The sequence below is a fragment of the Crocodylus porosus genome, unplaced genomic scaffold (genome assembly GCF_001723895.1).
Source record: "Crocodylus porosus isolate Cpor-Errol unplaced genomic scaffold, CroPor_comp1, whole genome shotgun sequence".
Classification (NCBI taxonomy): Eukaryota; Metazoa; Chordata; order Crocodylia; family Crocodylidae; genus Crocodylus; species Crocodylus porosus.
The window spans coordinates 24,220,964-24,237,616 of NW_017728943.1; positions in this window are offsets into that span (position 1 = coordinate 24,220,964).

Genomic DNA, 16,653 nt, shown 5'->3' on the forward strand with positions numbered 1-16,653 from the left:
TCATTAAGCATGCCCAGAAACTACAACAGTTCACCAAAAGTTCATACCCCAAGGCCACAGTCAATTGAATTCCAGCTTCTGTAATCAGCATGAGAAAGGCTAAGGCGCAACCGGGGTAGAAAGGAGCCTTGGGCAGTATTTCTTTCTTATCAGGTGCAAGATGCAAGCTGCGCATTTCTAACACGGCCATGGAAAAAAGTCCTTCTGTTAATGTCCCATAACTTGGGATGCCTGAAGTCTCCTGCAGATCTAGTGGCATCTGAGGGGCCACTTTGCAGTAACGGAAAGTCTACTCCCCTCTCTGAATGGGGAAGTGGGGCTGTGGGCTCTGCTGGCTATTTAATTGCCGTGTTTCTCTTTGTCCTTGGGAGGGGTCTCTTTCATATGGTTGCCCTCTTTGACATAAATAAAGGTGGGGGGGGGGGAAAAAAAGGAGACACACACACACACACAGAGGAGGAATTCCCTGCGGCTTAAACATTTTCATCATGGACAAAGTTTAGTACTGGAAACTTCCAGAAGTAGCAGTACTAGAAATACTGAAAAATTCTAGTTCTGGATTTTAAATAGGTTCAGGATTGTACCAGACTGGCTAGCAAAGACTTGCAGCAGGCTACACACACCAGTCTGGAGGAGTCTGCAGACTAGCAGGGGGACTACAGCCAGTGACAGGCAGTCGGGAATGACTGCAGGCTGCCTCAGACCAGTTGCAGAGGATGATTAGCTGACCACAGGAAGTTAAAGCCTCCTAGGGAGGAGCCAGGTGGTGCAGACAGAGGAAGTGGGTACTTGGCTAGGACCAGCACCAGCACCAAGCCAAGGACTCTCCCAGGGTCTGTTAAAAAACCCAGGGCTGCAAGGCTGGAGGCAGCAGCACCATGAGAGAGAACTCATGCAGGGGAGAAAAGGAAGACTAAGCTGCAGTGCTAAGGGAGCAGCAGTAAGCTGGTAGCACCTTCTTGGGGTTGGGAGAGAGATCTCAGGACCGAGTTGCCTTGTATGGACTGTGTTTATGGGTACATTTTGAGGACCGGTTTTCAAATTCCTGTGCATCCAGGCTGCCGAGGAAGAAACATGCAGCATGAGAAGCTTAAGGTCACTGGTTGAGTTAAACAACAACCCCAAATCCAATACCGTACAGTGATCCAAGTCTTTTCTACTGGAGAATAAATGCTGGTCTGCCCAACAGAACATCCTCAACCCTTTAACAATTTTGGAGCACAGGGATATTGATACACAAGATGCTGTGGTGTTTTTATTGTAGGGGCTCTCAGAGCCACTCTAAAGCACTGCCACCCCCCTGGAACATGTGTAGAAGTGCCCCATGTTCCCAACCTAGTGTTTTAGCCACTGAGCTATACTGTCTCCCTAGTCTAACTCTCCATGAGATTGACTAGCCCACCAAGTTGCTGATTCAGGATGGTTTCCTCCAATGCATTTGCAAGACTGTCACATATCATGTTACCTGTCAGCTTTAGATATGGAACATGAATTACTTGATAAAGTAAGTATATCCCTGAATTTCAGAAAAGGTAAGAAATTATGGTAGCTCACTCTTCTATTCTACTCAGGGGGTACATTTTAAGGTCAATACTAGGTGTTAAAGAAGATGGTTTTGGAGTGACATTTGCAAGTCAGCCCAAGGAACATATGGACCCAAAATTCTACTGAGTACAGAGCATGTCTCATGGCCAAAAGGCTGTTTGTTTTCTTATTCTGGCCCTGCAACTTACGTTATGGCTTCATATGAAAGAGTTGTGTGCAAGGTTTCTTTTGCCTTACCCTCCCATACAGTCATACCCCTTACAAGCAAAGCCAAGCCACTCGGTCACCTAAATAGTACTTTTACAGTCATGTCACTTCCATTTTAGAGCCAATTCCTCCCCAGTGTTTTTAGGCAGATTTTTTTTAAAAAAAAAGGAAATATAGATGTCATGTATATTTGTGACTATTAGAACAACATACCAAGGAAATACACAGACTATGTAATTTCCTGTGATGAAACGCAAATACAAGGATGCTAATTACCAATAGTTTCTGGTATACGACACCATGTTTTCCCTCAGTTGCACAATTCCTTGTACACCAATTGCTGGCGAGTGTCTTGGTCAATGGGGTTCAGAGCCAACAGAGATGCAACATAAAGCTACAAGCCCAAATGCTCCTAGACCATGAATCCAGCCCCTCAAACTCACAAGGTTTAAATCAGAGGATTTTCCAAACGTTACAAATATGGGACTTTTCATTGCCTCCAGGTTTTTTAAGCTTTGGGGATGCACATGCTACATATTTTCAGGCTTTTGCTTGCTTGATAAATAAACAGGAGTAGTTAGGAAAGTTTACCTTTTTTTTTTTTTTTTTTTGAAGCCACAGAAAATGCAGGGCTTCCACTGGATGGTCCAGCTTCTATCCCAGAAGACCTCAGGGGACCTGTGGGCTTGGGAACAGGCTGTGTAACCCACCAGGCATGGGGCAAACATCTGAGAAGGACCAGGGAGATACCCCCTGGCATATGCATACATGCATGTAACCCTTGCCTGTGTTCTTAGCTTTTCCCTCTTAAGGATTTTATTTACTACCACTAGATGGCAATGATCTACCGACCACCATGTATGTCTTTTAAACCAGGGAAGATCTCTTTAGAGGCCCTTATCCCTGGGGTCAAAACAGAGCAATCCAAGGCCATAGGCACACTTTAGCCAGCCCCCATTCTCGAGTCACTGAAGGAGGGCAAAGGCATAGGGCAGAGTTGGCAGCTAGAGCTAGGGGTGCTGCCCAACCAGGGTGGTGTATGAAGCCTGGGGCTGGGGTGTCCTGCCTTTCCATTTTGAAAGCCTACTTGCATGGGGCCTCTCATAACTCAGGAATGGTCCCCTCTCCCCCCAGCAGAGGTCCTTACCCAGCAACCTGGGGGGTGGTTTCCTGCAGAAATCTTCCCATGTTGCTCCCTCCTGTCACATGCAGAATCCCCTGCTAAGAGGTGCTATCAGGGCTTTCCAGCATATCAGGCCTTGAAAAATGAAACAATAGCTTGTTAAAACAACAATCTCATTCAGGTGGTAGGGGAGCACTAAAGATAGAGCTTCCAGGACACAGAGATTGAAGCCCTACTCCTGCATCCTCAGAGAGTCCTGGTGAAACCAGTACACTTCAGCACAGGTGCACATGGATAGCTGCTCTAGCTGCATTTGCCTACTCAGCAGGTGTAGGAAATCCACTCAAATTGAAAACGCAAGTCCAGAAAGAATCTGGGTGCTGGTCAATCTGCCAGGTGCTCTCTGCTTCCTTCCCCTTTGTCCTGTATCTGCACGTCCACACCCCAGCCCAGCAGGTCAGTCTGTGGGGAAGGGAAGGGGTGGGGGCTAGATCAAGTCCCCCCACAGAGAGGGACAGTGCTGCAGAGTCAGGAGCAGGGATAAATTGAGTGGGGCCCCAGCCAGGTGGGACTTACCTGATGAGGAGGCACACCCCAAATAATTTTTTCCTCCCTCTACCTAAATCTGTCCATGTCCCCCCCCCACCCCCACCATACCTGCTGGGTGGGAGGAAGTGTGGCAGCAGTGCACAGTAGATCTTGCATTGCTTTTAAATGCCAAAAGGTGATCTACTTAAAAAGGTTAGAGAACAGTATCTACAGCCACAATCTAGTCATTTAATTAAAGACAAAACCAAAATGAGAAGCATCTTATCCAAACCCAAAGGATTCCCTCCAAGAATTAATCTTGCCCTGCCAAAGCCATTGCTCAAAAGGCCAAAGGTACTTACCTGTGCTTGGTTCAGGATGCAGGGTTTCTTCCACCTTTACTACAGCTCCAAGTCCTACCTTTCATCATGCAGCCACACTCCTTCCTGAAGCTCTACCCCCTTATAGCCATGCTAGCCCCCTAGCTTGGGCCTGTGCTAAGTTCATTCCTGGGTCACCTGACCATCCACTTCTGCCCCAGGCCTGTCAGTCACTGTTTGCACCTGTGGTAAGTGACCATTTTGTTTGAGCTCCCTGCCTGTGTTAGCTTGCCCCAGGGTTTGAGAAGCATGGGTCACCCCTGGGCTCCCTCCCTCTTCTAGTAATGGGGTAGGGCCCCATTACACAGTTGAGCAGAAACCACTGAAACTGATGATAAACAGCGTGATCTAAAAGGAAGTGGAACTACTGAGATGTATGCAAACAGAAAAGAAATCATGCGGAAGAACTAAGAAATAACGCACATGACAAACCAGCCTAGTCATCTGTATGCTCTAGTCCTACTCCTGTCTCTATCTGAACTAGTTGGGCAACATAATGCAAACCTGTCCTCATGGTGAATGGGTCTACTAAAAAGGGTAGATTCATTGCAGTGCTACCAGCTGGCTTGTATCAGACAAAAAAAAGCTGATGAAAGTCTTTCTACTATATTAGTGACCCTACCTAAAAGCTTGTCAACTGTCTATGCCAGCTGTACAGTTGGCCCAATAAGAGATACCACCTAGCAAATCCTATTCTTCCCAAATTCCCTGGACAATCATGCCTTCAACAGCACTTCCCATGCTTTTGCGAGAACCCTTGTGCAATGGGAAGGAAGGATTTCCATTACTTATGTAACACTGTATTTGACCAATATTTGCACCAAAAACATTGGTGTAGTTATCTTCTGATCTCTGAGTCCAGTTAGAGAGCAGAAAAAGTGCTGTATTTGAAGAGAAGCCATGTGTAGAAATCACTTCTCGGCCTCTTGAAGGCTCAGATCATGAGTTACGTTTGCAGAAACCATTTGTTCAGTCACTTTGGCCAACAAATGTTTCAACCTTGAAGCGGTTCTGTGAATAATGCAGGAAGACTTTCTTCAGACAGCTTGCCCAGGTCTGAACTAGGCCTAAGCTCTACACTTCTTACAGGACAGACTAACACTCCCTCATTTAAAGAAACTGAAGTGTGTTGCCTACATCCGGCTCCAGTGCTGAGTTACAGCACAACCCAAAGTGCCTGTGCGTCAGTGCAAGTGTCCCAGGCTTCACAGATGCCCGCCCTGTACTCTGGGCTTGATGGTTAGATGGTCCCCAGCTGCTAGCTATGCTCCAGTTGTGCAAGTATTATGCTTATGCATATGTTTGGCTTTAACCAAGTGTGGATACCTGTAGCAGGGATACACATCCTCATCCCCATGTAGGGAAAGTGCCTCACAAAGTTGCTGAAAGGGGACCCATGGTGCTGTTAGAGGGAACGGATGCCATTTAGATGCCAAAAGCTCCCAGCAGCAGAACAGTCCTACAGAAACCATCCTGGAAGACCTGCCAACATAGAGAGGTAATGCTCCTTGAGAGGGCTGTTACCTCAGGGAGACCTCGGGAAAGAAACCAGACCTGGGCCAAAGGCTGCAGGTGAATAAAAGAGGGCAGTGCATGACGGTGTGGAGTTGTGAAAAGGAGCATCTACGAGGCAGAGATGGCTGCAAAGAGCCTCTGCTGGGGATCATGAGGGTCTGTGGGAAAAGGAAAAGAAGGGAAATCAGCAAGCAGGGCTTTGAGGGACGGGATGAGCCTTGGGGGGGCACGGCAGCGATGAGACGGTCTGTGGGCTGGGCTAGCTCAACCCAAAAGCGGCTCACGAGAATATACGATACAGTTGGGAACATGCTTTTACAACTGGACCGACACGCTTGAAAAATGGGCTGTCCTTTTAAAGGAGCAGAACTCGAGAAACCCGCGGCTTTTTCCGTGCAGGCTCGCAGAGCTCCTTGGGGGCTGGCACTGATGGTTACAAACGGCACAACAAGCGGCGGAAGAAGCACGGCCCTAGGCGGACTCCGCACACCCCCTCCGCCCTCGCAGCTCGGCGGGAAGCGGTCGCGGCCGCGGTAGCAAGGCGAACTGGCGGGCGGGAGAGGGCGCTGGCTTCCGGGGCTGCGGCTACAAGCTCCGCCCGGCGCCTGCGCAGTGCAGCCACCCGGCTTCGCCCCGTCCCGCCTTTGCCCGGCCTGCAGCGGCTGGGACTGGAGCTCGGTGGGACGGGCCGCGCGATGCCGGGGCGGCAGGTGAGCGCAGCAGGGGGCCGGGCCGGGATCCTGGCACTGGTGCGCGGAGCGGCAGCAGTCAGCGCGGCAGAGCGGGGCTCTTGGCACTGTAAGAGCTATCCTGGTATTTTCCTGGCAAGGGGCTAATGTTCCTGCCCAAGCCTTTCTGCTTGAGGGCCAGCGCGGCCCGAGAGCCGCTGCCCTGGTGCGAGCCCACGCACGCAGGCCGTGTCCGCTTGAAGGCTCAAATCAAGCATAGCGGTTTCTTAGCCGGGCAGGGGAAATACCATGCGTTTGGGACCAAGAAGGCAGTTTTCCTGAAGCACTCGGTAGGAGATCTGCTCTTCTGCCGTGGTTCAGTACCCACCGAGGTGCAGCTGCTTTAAGCCCAGTTTATGGAAATAGGAGTCTCCTCCCCTGCTTGCTCCAAGGGCCTTATGGGTGAGGGCAAGTGAAACTCGGGGGGCATCCGAACCGCGAGCCTCCGTGTTTGGCCTGCAAGTAGGCTGCCTGCCAAAGGTTTGGGGAACATCTGAAGCCCTAGATGTAGATGGAGGATGTTTGCGGGTAGCAGGGCCACTTATGGTTCTGGACTCATGGATTTGGAAGTAGTTTTGGCTAATTTGGCCTCAGATACAAATTATATTTAAAAAAAAAAAAAATCCTGCACAGCTGTCTAACCCATGCTGAAACACTGCCTGTCAGGGAGTTTCCTCAGCCTCTCCCGGCCCTGCTCCAGTGCTTCATCTTCATCCAAGTTCATAAGGGTTGTGTGATGCCCAGCCTAAATCTTCTTAGCTGGACACAGAGCCAGTTCCTTTTTGTCCTCCCTCTACCCTTGGACCTATAGAATAACTGATCGTTACTCTCTTGGGGCCCAGCGATAGAAGAATAAGAGACATAAAGCCTAATCCAGAAATGAAACTTTTCAAAAAAGAGAACTGGTGATGTCAGGCCAATTAGTTTGATCTCTGTGCTTTGATATTAAGGGAAAGAACAAGCAAAGATGCAGAGTTAAATAGAAATTTTGAATAAAGGCAACATGAACTGATGTAGATCATATCAGGCTAACCTAATATCTTTGTGACAGGGAGCGCATCTACATGAGATGTTTACTGCAGAGCTAACTAATGAGCTCCACAGTAAAGCATCACTGTCTACATGTGCGGCACCATTTACACATACAGCTGCAGTAAACTAATTAACTCAGCTGTAGAATAGTACTACCAACACAAGTACCATGGTACAGCAGAGTTATTTAGTGCGCTGCAACGTGTGTAGATGATGGCTAGGGCTGATTGGGGCACAAGGGTACTCTCGGTACAGGGGCTGCCTGCCAGCCTGCCCTGTGCTATAGCACCCTCATGCCCCAGCCAGCCCCTCTGCAGCATGTTGAGCTGGGGCAGAGTAGTTCTGGGCTGGCAGGCTGATCTCTAGGGCTCACCACCAGCCAGGTCTGTGCCCTCGCTCAACATGCTGCAGTTCTGCACACATGTATAAACACTGCACCTAGGAGCAGTAAATTCTGGTGTGAAACGCACCAGAATTTATTCACGTGTGTTAATAGCACATGTATTTGCACCCAGGGTGACTGACTTTTTATATCAGGGTGACAGAGTGGACCAAATGTATTTAGATTTAAGACCAACATTTTTTTAACCGTCTGTGAAATTATCATCTAAAATGGAGATTAACACTAATTGTAAGGTGGCTGAGGAGCAGACTGAGACTTCAGTAAACTATGTTAAAAGGGGAGTTACTGGAATGGACAGAGATTACTGTGTTGTTCCTTAGGGACTGACCTTGGAACCGATCCTGTTTAATATTTTTATTTGTGGCTTTGATGCAAACCCCTAGTGTTTGGTTTTAAAATTGGCACATGACACAAAACTGAAAGGTATGGCCAGGACTGATGAGGAGTGGATTATCCTGCAGGAAGAGTTAAATCATCCTGTGGACTGGAGTCATGGAATAATACGATATGTAATAAAACCCAGTGCAAAGTCATATACTTTAGGATTAATACCAAGAATGTCTGTTGTAAAGTATGGGTTTATAAACTAGGGATGACAGAAGGAGAGTGGTCTCAGTATATCCAACCATAACACTGATGTAGAACAATGATGAGTTGTCTGTGTGATGCAGATGTTAAACAGTGAATGTGATGCTAGGAAGAGGTTGGAGGGCTATTTTAATAGCGACAGGGAAGTATTGGTACTGCACTGGAAGCCAGCAGTAAGACCCCATTTAGATTGCTCTGTACCATTCTGGTCACCCATGCCCAAAAAGCTAAATTTTAAACTGGAACAGGGGCAGGTGACTCGGAAGATCAGGGGAATGGAGAGCCTGTTCTATGGAGGAAGATTAAAAGTATATAAATGTTTTAGCTTAGGAGACAAAGATTGACAGGATTTTTAAAAAATCTTTAAAAATGCAAGTGGAAAATGCATACTGGGAGAGGGGGAAAAAGTATGAATGTTAAGGATAATACTGGTACCAGATCTGATGGGTGTCAACTGGTCTTGAATAAGTATAGAACAGAAATTAGAAGAAAATTTCTAAGTCAGGGGAATACAATTCTGAATGGCCTTCAGAGCATCATAGAGGGGCCAGAGATCCCAAATTGTTTTGAGCTAGTTTGTGGAAGGGTTGGTATGATATGCTTGGAGTGATCTTGGAGTTAGAAATTAAAGCCTGTGTGCTGAGGCTTTAGGTATTTGATATATTGGAGCTTGCACTTCTGGAGTGATTCTGTCACTTTGTGGGTGGTTTATATGCATGGGGGTGTTTGGTGATATAGAGCTTCTTGGTCCCATAGTGGTATCTGCCAGGGGGTAGTGGGTTTGCAGATGAGTTTAATGTCTTTTGGATCATGTGCTTCAGTTTGGATTGTAAGGAGTTTTGCGGCTCCAGGGTATAGTATGAAGGCAAGCAAGTCCTATTTTTTATGTTGTTATGTACTGGAAGACCATTAGCTCTTCTGCACATCCCTCCTTGTATTCCTGTTTTAAAATTAAACAAACTTTTGCTTCAGACTTTCCTCAGAGTTCATGTTTTCTAAACCCTTTATTGTTGATCTCCTCTGACATCTCTCAAATGTGTTTATATCTTTCTGAAAGTCTGGTTCCCAAAACATGCCATATAGCACAAAAAGAGATCTCACTAGTGCTGAATAGCACATAATAATCACTTCTTCCATCTTCCATGCAAGCTTCCTGTTAATATACCCCCAAAATGCTTTTTCTTTTTCAACAGCCTCATACTTTTGACAGACAGACTCCATTTGTGGGTTTTACTGTAACCTCCTGATTGTTTTCTGTGGCACAGCTGGCTAGTTAGATATTTCTCGTTTTCAGTTTGTGCATTTGATTTCTCTTTGCTCAGTGAGGTATTTGCACTTGTCTTTATTGAATTTTTCCTTACTGATTTCAGACCTTGTCTTCAGTTCATAAAGAGCATTTTGAATGCTCATCCTTTCCTCCAGAGTTCTTGCGACTCCTCCCAGCTCAGGGTTGTACATTTTATAAGTGTCTTTTCTAAGCGTCTTATAAGTTGATTGTACAATCCTTACCAAAGCTATTGAGTGGAACTAGGCTTGAGTAGACTTCTAATCTACACGACTCCTCTGGAAATGCCTGCCAGGTCTGATGGTGATGATTACTTTTTGAATGTGTGTTTTCAATCAGTTTTTTATCCACAGTATAGTGATTTGATCTAGACTAAGGGTGTCAAACTCACCTAGGACCCTGGGATGAATCTAGACTGTGGGACTCTTTGGTAATCAGGCATCCTGGGGCATGGATGCTGGCTGCCTTGGCTGCAGGAGGCAGAAGGGGGTCAGGTAGGCAAGGAGTCTAGCAATGGCAGCAGCAGGTCTGGCTGTGGCAAGTGCTCTAAGGCCAGAGGTCTGGCAGCAGCAGGAGTCCTGGGCTAATGCACGAGGGGTCCAGGGGTGACTGCAACAGCAAGCCAAGCTCGCCGCTGATGGCCAGAGCCAGTGGAGCTGAAGGGTCCCACATTCTGTGGCAGGCCATGCCCCCCAACCCCTGTCTGAATGGCCAGACAGAAATGCTTTGTGGATCAGATCTAGCCTGTGGCCTGTATGTTTGACACCCCTGATCCATGGGCAGCTGGTGCCTCCTGAGTCAGAGGGGGGGAAGGGGGGGGGGGGCTTGCTCCCCAAGCAGCCAGTCGGCAACCAGGGGAGGGGGGTCCCCCCTGCAGCAAATGGTGCTGACTGGAGGGAGGTGGGGGGAGTGCACATGCACCCCCTATGTGTCACCACAGCCTGATCTAGACCAGTGGTGCTCAAGCTTTTAGCCCCACAGGCCAGATGCAACATGGAGTAAGTATAGAGATTGTTCCTGACTGTAGAGGGAATTTCATCTGGCCCTGCTGATCTGAACACACCATGCTTATCTAAAGAGTCTCTACATTGTTTACATTTGTTGTATTTGTTGTTGTAAGTGCCCCATCATAATTAACCTTTTTGGGAACAGTGAAACAAAAAGTTATTGAGTACTTTGGCCCCCTCTGTGTCAGCATTGTTTGTTCTCCTTCCCTACTAAGTAATAGACCTGTTCGTTCTTTTGTCTTCCTTTTCTTTTTTAAATGCATTTAAAAAGCCTTTCTGGGGTGAATCTTATTTTGTACCTTTCCGATTGTGTTTCTATATGTTTCTGAGAGGTAGTTAGCTGTGTTAATCTGAAGTCAAACAGCAGGTGGGGTAGATATGCACCTTATACACTAACTAAAACTTTAGCGGGGGAGAGAGAGCATGTGTGCATAAACTTTCATGAATTCAAGATCACTTCATCAGATTCTGTGAAAGGATAGCAGCATACACTGCTCTATGGTGTCGTTTCACAGTATCTGATGAAGTGAGTTCAAATTTATGAAAGCTCATGCTCTCTATATTTAGTTAGTCTGTAAGGTGCATATCTACCCCACCTCCTGCCTACATGCTTGTGCCATTCCAGTACTCACCCGTAGCCCAATATCCATGTTTCTGCTTTTTGTATGTTCCTTTTTGATTATTAGGTTTTTCACGACCTCCTCCTGTGGCCGTGTTACTGTCTTAATAGTTTTGCTATCTTGCCTTCAGCTAAGGATAACTTGCTGTTGTAGATTCATGTGGACTCTCTTAATATCTGTTCCTTGGGTTTGCTGAACACTTTTTTTACACCCTTTCCCCTCATCCTCCCATTCCTTAGGATGGGAGATTGCATCATCTTGTGATTGCCATAACCCACATTACTTCCTACCTTCCAGGGCTACAAGTTGACTTACTTCCTTCATTACTTTTCCAGCTGTGTCCCTATCACCTCTTGAGCTGTTTCTATCCTAGAACAATACAACCTTTCTCTGCCTAGGCCATTCAGATTTCTTTATTTAAGGAGAAGGTGTGTATCCCTTTATTTAAGGAGAAGGTGTGTCTGTGATTTGGCTTTGGCAGCTGCCCTTGCTTAAGCTGCCAACTTCTGTAATGACTTCCTGAAAGAAAATCAGCAACTAGGACAGGGGTTCTCAACCTTTCTAGGCTTCAGGCATCCCTCAGATAGACTCATAACACTTCTTCTTACACTTATGGACCTCCTTGGAAAATACCAGCTCTTAGCTTTCACTCTCTTTTTTTGACTGTGACAAAATAATAAAGCAATTAGTCTGTGGCAAAGGCCACAAGAGGTCAGAATGTTTTTAACACTACGAATTCCTATTTGAAATCTCTTGGTTTATATTGTGAATCATGTTTTAATAGCTAGCAGTGCTAAAGTTGTGTGGCACCCCATGGCACCCTTGAAAGGATCTCCAGGCCCCACAGAATGCTGCAGCATATTGGTTAAGAATCACTGGGCTACAATATAATACTTTGTAAGAGAGACTGGGTTGAGTGGATCAGTGGGTAAATAAAAGTAATTTGGGAAGAGAGAGGTTTGTGCATAAGTAAAATTCAAACCCCAGTGTTCTCATGAGAACAATTATATTTTCAGTAATTTCATGTCATTTGTCTGAAAATATTCCCTGCTGGAGCCAAGTAGTAAAGTCAGAATTTCATGCTGTTTGTTTAATTAGTGTAATTGCATTTATTTTATTAGTCTAATGCAGGGGTTCACAGCCTACAGGTTATGGGCCCGACCAGGCTTACAGAACCATTTTTCCAGACCATGGAGCTAGGGGACTTCTGCAGTGTTTCAGCAGCAGGGGGCTTAATCCATGTGGCAAAGGAAGAAAAATGTTTCGAGGCCTGGGAAACATGATTTATGAGGGTAGGCTGGAAAAAACAGGATAGTTTAATCTGAGGGAGGGGGATTTGATAGCAGTTTTTAAGGGTGGTTATAAAGACAATGGAGATAAATTATTCTCTGTGCCACAGGGGACAAGATAAGGAGCAATGGCTTCAAGTTGCAGGAAGGGAAATTTAGGTTGGATATTAGGAAAAACTTTCCTGCACTGAGAGTGGCTAAACCTTGAAACAAGGTATCCAGAGAGGTGATGGAATCTCCATCTTTGGACGCTTTTAAGAGCAGGTTAGACATGCATTTGGCTGGAGTGGTTTAGTCAGGGATGATCCTGCCTCGAGCAAGGGTTAAACTAGATGATCCCTAGGCATTCCTTCCAACCTGCTAGTCTAGAATTCTTTGATTTTGTGTACATTTTGACACAAAACATACCTTGCTTATTGTTTCCAGTATACATTGGTGTAATAAATATGTAAAAATGGTACTTCCTGTCATTTACAGTGGCTTAATTGGGAGGTCCGACTGGAGATCCCTAGGAGTCTTTCTGGCGTCTTCATTATTGACTTAGAAGATGGGACCGAGTGCCCTCTATAAATTTGCACATGACACCAAGCTGGGTGAAATTGTAAACACTTTGAAGGATATGGTTAGGATTCAGAATTACCTTGATAAACTGGAGGAATGGTCCAGAATTAATGAGACAAAATTAAGTAAGGATGAGTACAGAGTCCCTCAGGTCTGTTCCTGAGGGCCCTTCCAGACACCTTTTTCCATGCTTCTCTAAACCTGTCCAGTTCAGCATGGGGAGTCTTACACCAGCCGAGAAAAGGTACTACATGACTACATTAGGTGCAGGGCAAGAGTACGCCGGGTCCATTGCTGATAAGTCTACAGTTTGTAGGATTGCTTTTTTTTGTCTGACCTACTGCCTTTCCATCTCCCTCAAAATGATTAAGGCTTTGTCTGTGCTAGTAGCCCATCCATTTGGCCCCTGTTCCTTTGGTGGTAAATTACAGTAAGCATTCTGGTTAAGGTTGTGTTTTGCACCCATGTTTGCTGTGAGCAGTGGTATGTGTTTGCACAAGATATAGAGAAACTGTAGCATTCCCAAGGCTTGTTATGTGCTTGTTAAGGTCTAGTAAGGTATACAACATCAGTACGTACATGGGAAGACCCTGTTCCTTTCCTTTTTGGTGGGTGATGCAAGACACACTTGGAAAAGGAATCTGCAGTGGAGACAGCAAGGGAAGGTGGTGAGTAGCGGAGGTGAGGCATTTCTGGGGCTCCCGAGTGCATTTAACTTGATATCCCCTGCCTCCATGGTGGGTAGGAGATCTTCAGCTTGCCTGTGAGTGTCTTCTTCACAAGGTTGTTGAAATTGCTGGGGACACCTTTTGGGACAGATACAATTACACAGGCAGTCACTGAGCCAACATAGCATAGTCCAAACCAGCAAGTCAGCTGGATAGAAGCAGAACTGTAAGTGCAATAAATGCACTGCAAACACATAGCTTTTCATTTATTGACGCGTTCTCTGGCATTGTCCATACTTGCTGCCTTCTGTTCTGGGAAGAAAGTGTGCTAATGCCATATTTCCATCTTCTGCTTGCAGGAAAAATGTATGCATCTGTTAAGAGATTTGTATAATTTCTTGTCTTAACTAAGATGTGGGTCCAGAATTACCCCCTGAATCCATCTGCACTCTGAAGGGGGTACAATATTGCATGTTCAGATTTTGAGAGGCAAAAATTCCAGGTTTCAGGCACATGTCCACTAGGCTGTTTGGGCCATGATTAATGACCATGTGTAGGGCAGGTGGCTAGAAGGGCTGGAGATTGCTCCTAGCTGCAGCCTGTATAAAGACAATATCCTGTTTTAAAGGCATCCAAAGCTGCCTTTGATCACACAACTTTTTATATGTGTAATTCTGCTCTTGTCCTGCTTTTTCTCAAATATTTGGATGCAGATTTTCCGTGTATTACCTGAAATGAACATTAGGGGTGCAATCCTAGCTTGGTTGAAATTGGTGAGAGAGCCTCCATTGTTTTCAGTAGTGCTGGGATTTTACTTTGGATAGTGAGGTATGTGGAAAGAACAGGTATCTTTTACTTCCCAGTTCTGTTCTGTCCTCATCTCCTGTGCACATAGGTTTTTAAATCATGCCATTCTCTGAGGCATCTGATGTTTAAGATTAATTGTTTAAATCCAGGGTAATTGGATACATTATAATGATGACATAACAAACATCCTGAGGTTCTTGGAAGCTCATGAAGAAGGAAAATGAACAAGGGAAGGAAACAGTCCACCAAGCACTGTCACAACTCCCTGACTTGACTTTCCTGTTTTATGCCCACAAGCCACAGAATTCCCTATAATCCAGACTGATGCACAGCCTCCTCAAAATACTGATATCCTGGAAGTCCACTGCCCCCAAGGCAAAAACTGTCCTATTGTTTGGCCTTTCCTTCTTCCAGGGAGCCATATCTTACTTCAGGCGTGGGCAGAATATGACTCGCAGGCCAGATCTGACTCACTAATTGATTGTAGGGCAGCAGTAGGCTGGATACAACACTGCATGGGACCGAGCCCCCACCTGCTTCCACCTGGGGCAGTCTGTGCTGTACTCCCATCTGCACCTTCTCTGTGCCCGCTGGCTGCAGCCCCAGCCAGTGCACACAGCTTCTCAGGGGAGCTGCCTTCCACCCACGTGGCCACCCACAGGTGGCTGCTTATCACACTAGGTGGACAGACAGGGTGGAAGGCGGCCTGAAGCTGGAGTCCTGCGCACTGGGGCAGAAGCCACCTCTGACTGCAGCTTCCCCCTGTCTGAAGTGATATAGCAGGAGCATGAGGAGGAAGCCACTGGAGGCAGGGGGACCTGAGCTGTATCTGGGAGCCTGCTGCAGGCTCCGCTTTGCCAGGAAGCTGTGCGCAGTAGTTGTGGCTGGGGCAGCGCTGTTGGTACTCCCACCTGTCCAGATGGGTGTGGGCAAGAGAGTGGCACAAGCTACCCCAGGCAGGAGCAGGTGGGTCTTGGCCCCAAGTGGAGTGCTGCAGGGGCAGCTGCAGGCCGTATTTGTTGGAGAGAGGTGGACCACACCTGCATTTGCACCTCACCACCTGGCCAAGCTCTGCTGCATGTGTTCACTTCCCCTTCCCGCCTCCCCCTTCTTCCCTCCCCACATCCCCAACCAGATCCCAGGACCCAGCACTCAGGCAGCCCCCCAGCACATGCACTCGCCCACTCCACACACAGATTATGCAAGAGTAAGACTTTATGTTGAGCTATTATGCAATTGCCTCGATATACACTATTCAAAAAACATAAATCAAAGCAAAAATTATTTTTTGAAATAAATTAAAATCCAATTTAGAGGTTTGATTTTTAGTGTATAAATTGTTAAAATGATATCTTCTAAAAGATTGTATGTGTGCGGCCCTTGACAGCTCACCAAAACTCATTAAGTGGCCTGCCAGCCAAAATAATTTCCCATCCCTGCCTTACTGTAAAGACCACTTTCATCTTCCACACCCTGATCCTAGCCTCGCCATCAACAAACTTGTGGAGACCCAAGTCACCCAGCTCTGGCCTCATCTGCAAGCAAATCAGGCATCCAAAAGCTCACCTTGCAACCTTTAATTTCAAATGCCAAAATCACCCTAATCCCATCATATTATCCTTTGTCAGGAATGTCAATTATGTGTCCCGTGGGCCAGATCCAGCTCACAGAGCCCCATAATCCAGCCCCTGGTGCTACCCTGTTGATTCACATGGTATACTAGCTGACTGCACTGCACACAATGTTTACTGGAGCCAGTCCCAGGCTGTGCTGCACGTGGCACTGCTTGAGGCTGGTCTTGAGCTGAGGTGCCTGCAGCACTTGCTGTAGTCGGGTCTTGGGCTGTGCTTTGCACATCATTTTCTGGGCTGGGTCCCAAACTGTTCCACAAATGGTGCTTGCTAGGGATGGGTTCAGGGTTCTGCCATACAGGGCGTGAGCTAGGTCCAACATCTCACACCAGCCTGGGTGCGTGCTGCTTGCTCTGGATCAGGCATTTTGGGGTGGGAGTGGGGGTATGGGGCTGATCCAGCCCACGGACTGGCCTTGCACCACTCATCTGGCCCTGGGATAGATGAGCTTGACAACCCTGCTTTACTTGACCTTGTTGAGGTCCGTGTTGAGACAGTTTCCATGCATTCCCTATGTACAGTACCATCAAGTGTAATTTGTGCAGCCTTCTTGAACAAACCCTAAGCTAAAAACAACTTCTTTGTAGGTGGAAGTGACTACATTTTTTATTTTATATCTGCTTCTAGATCATTCAGTCTGTCAGCGGAGGTGGTTCAAGCACCTACATTGAACACCTTCAAGAGTAAATTGGATGCTTATCTTGCTGGGATCCTATGACCCCAGCTGACTTCCTGC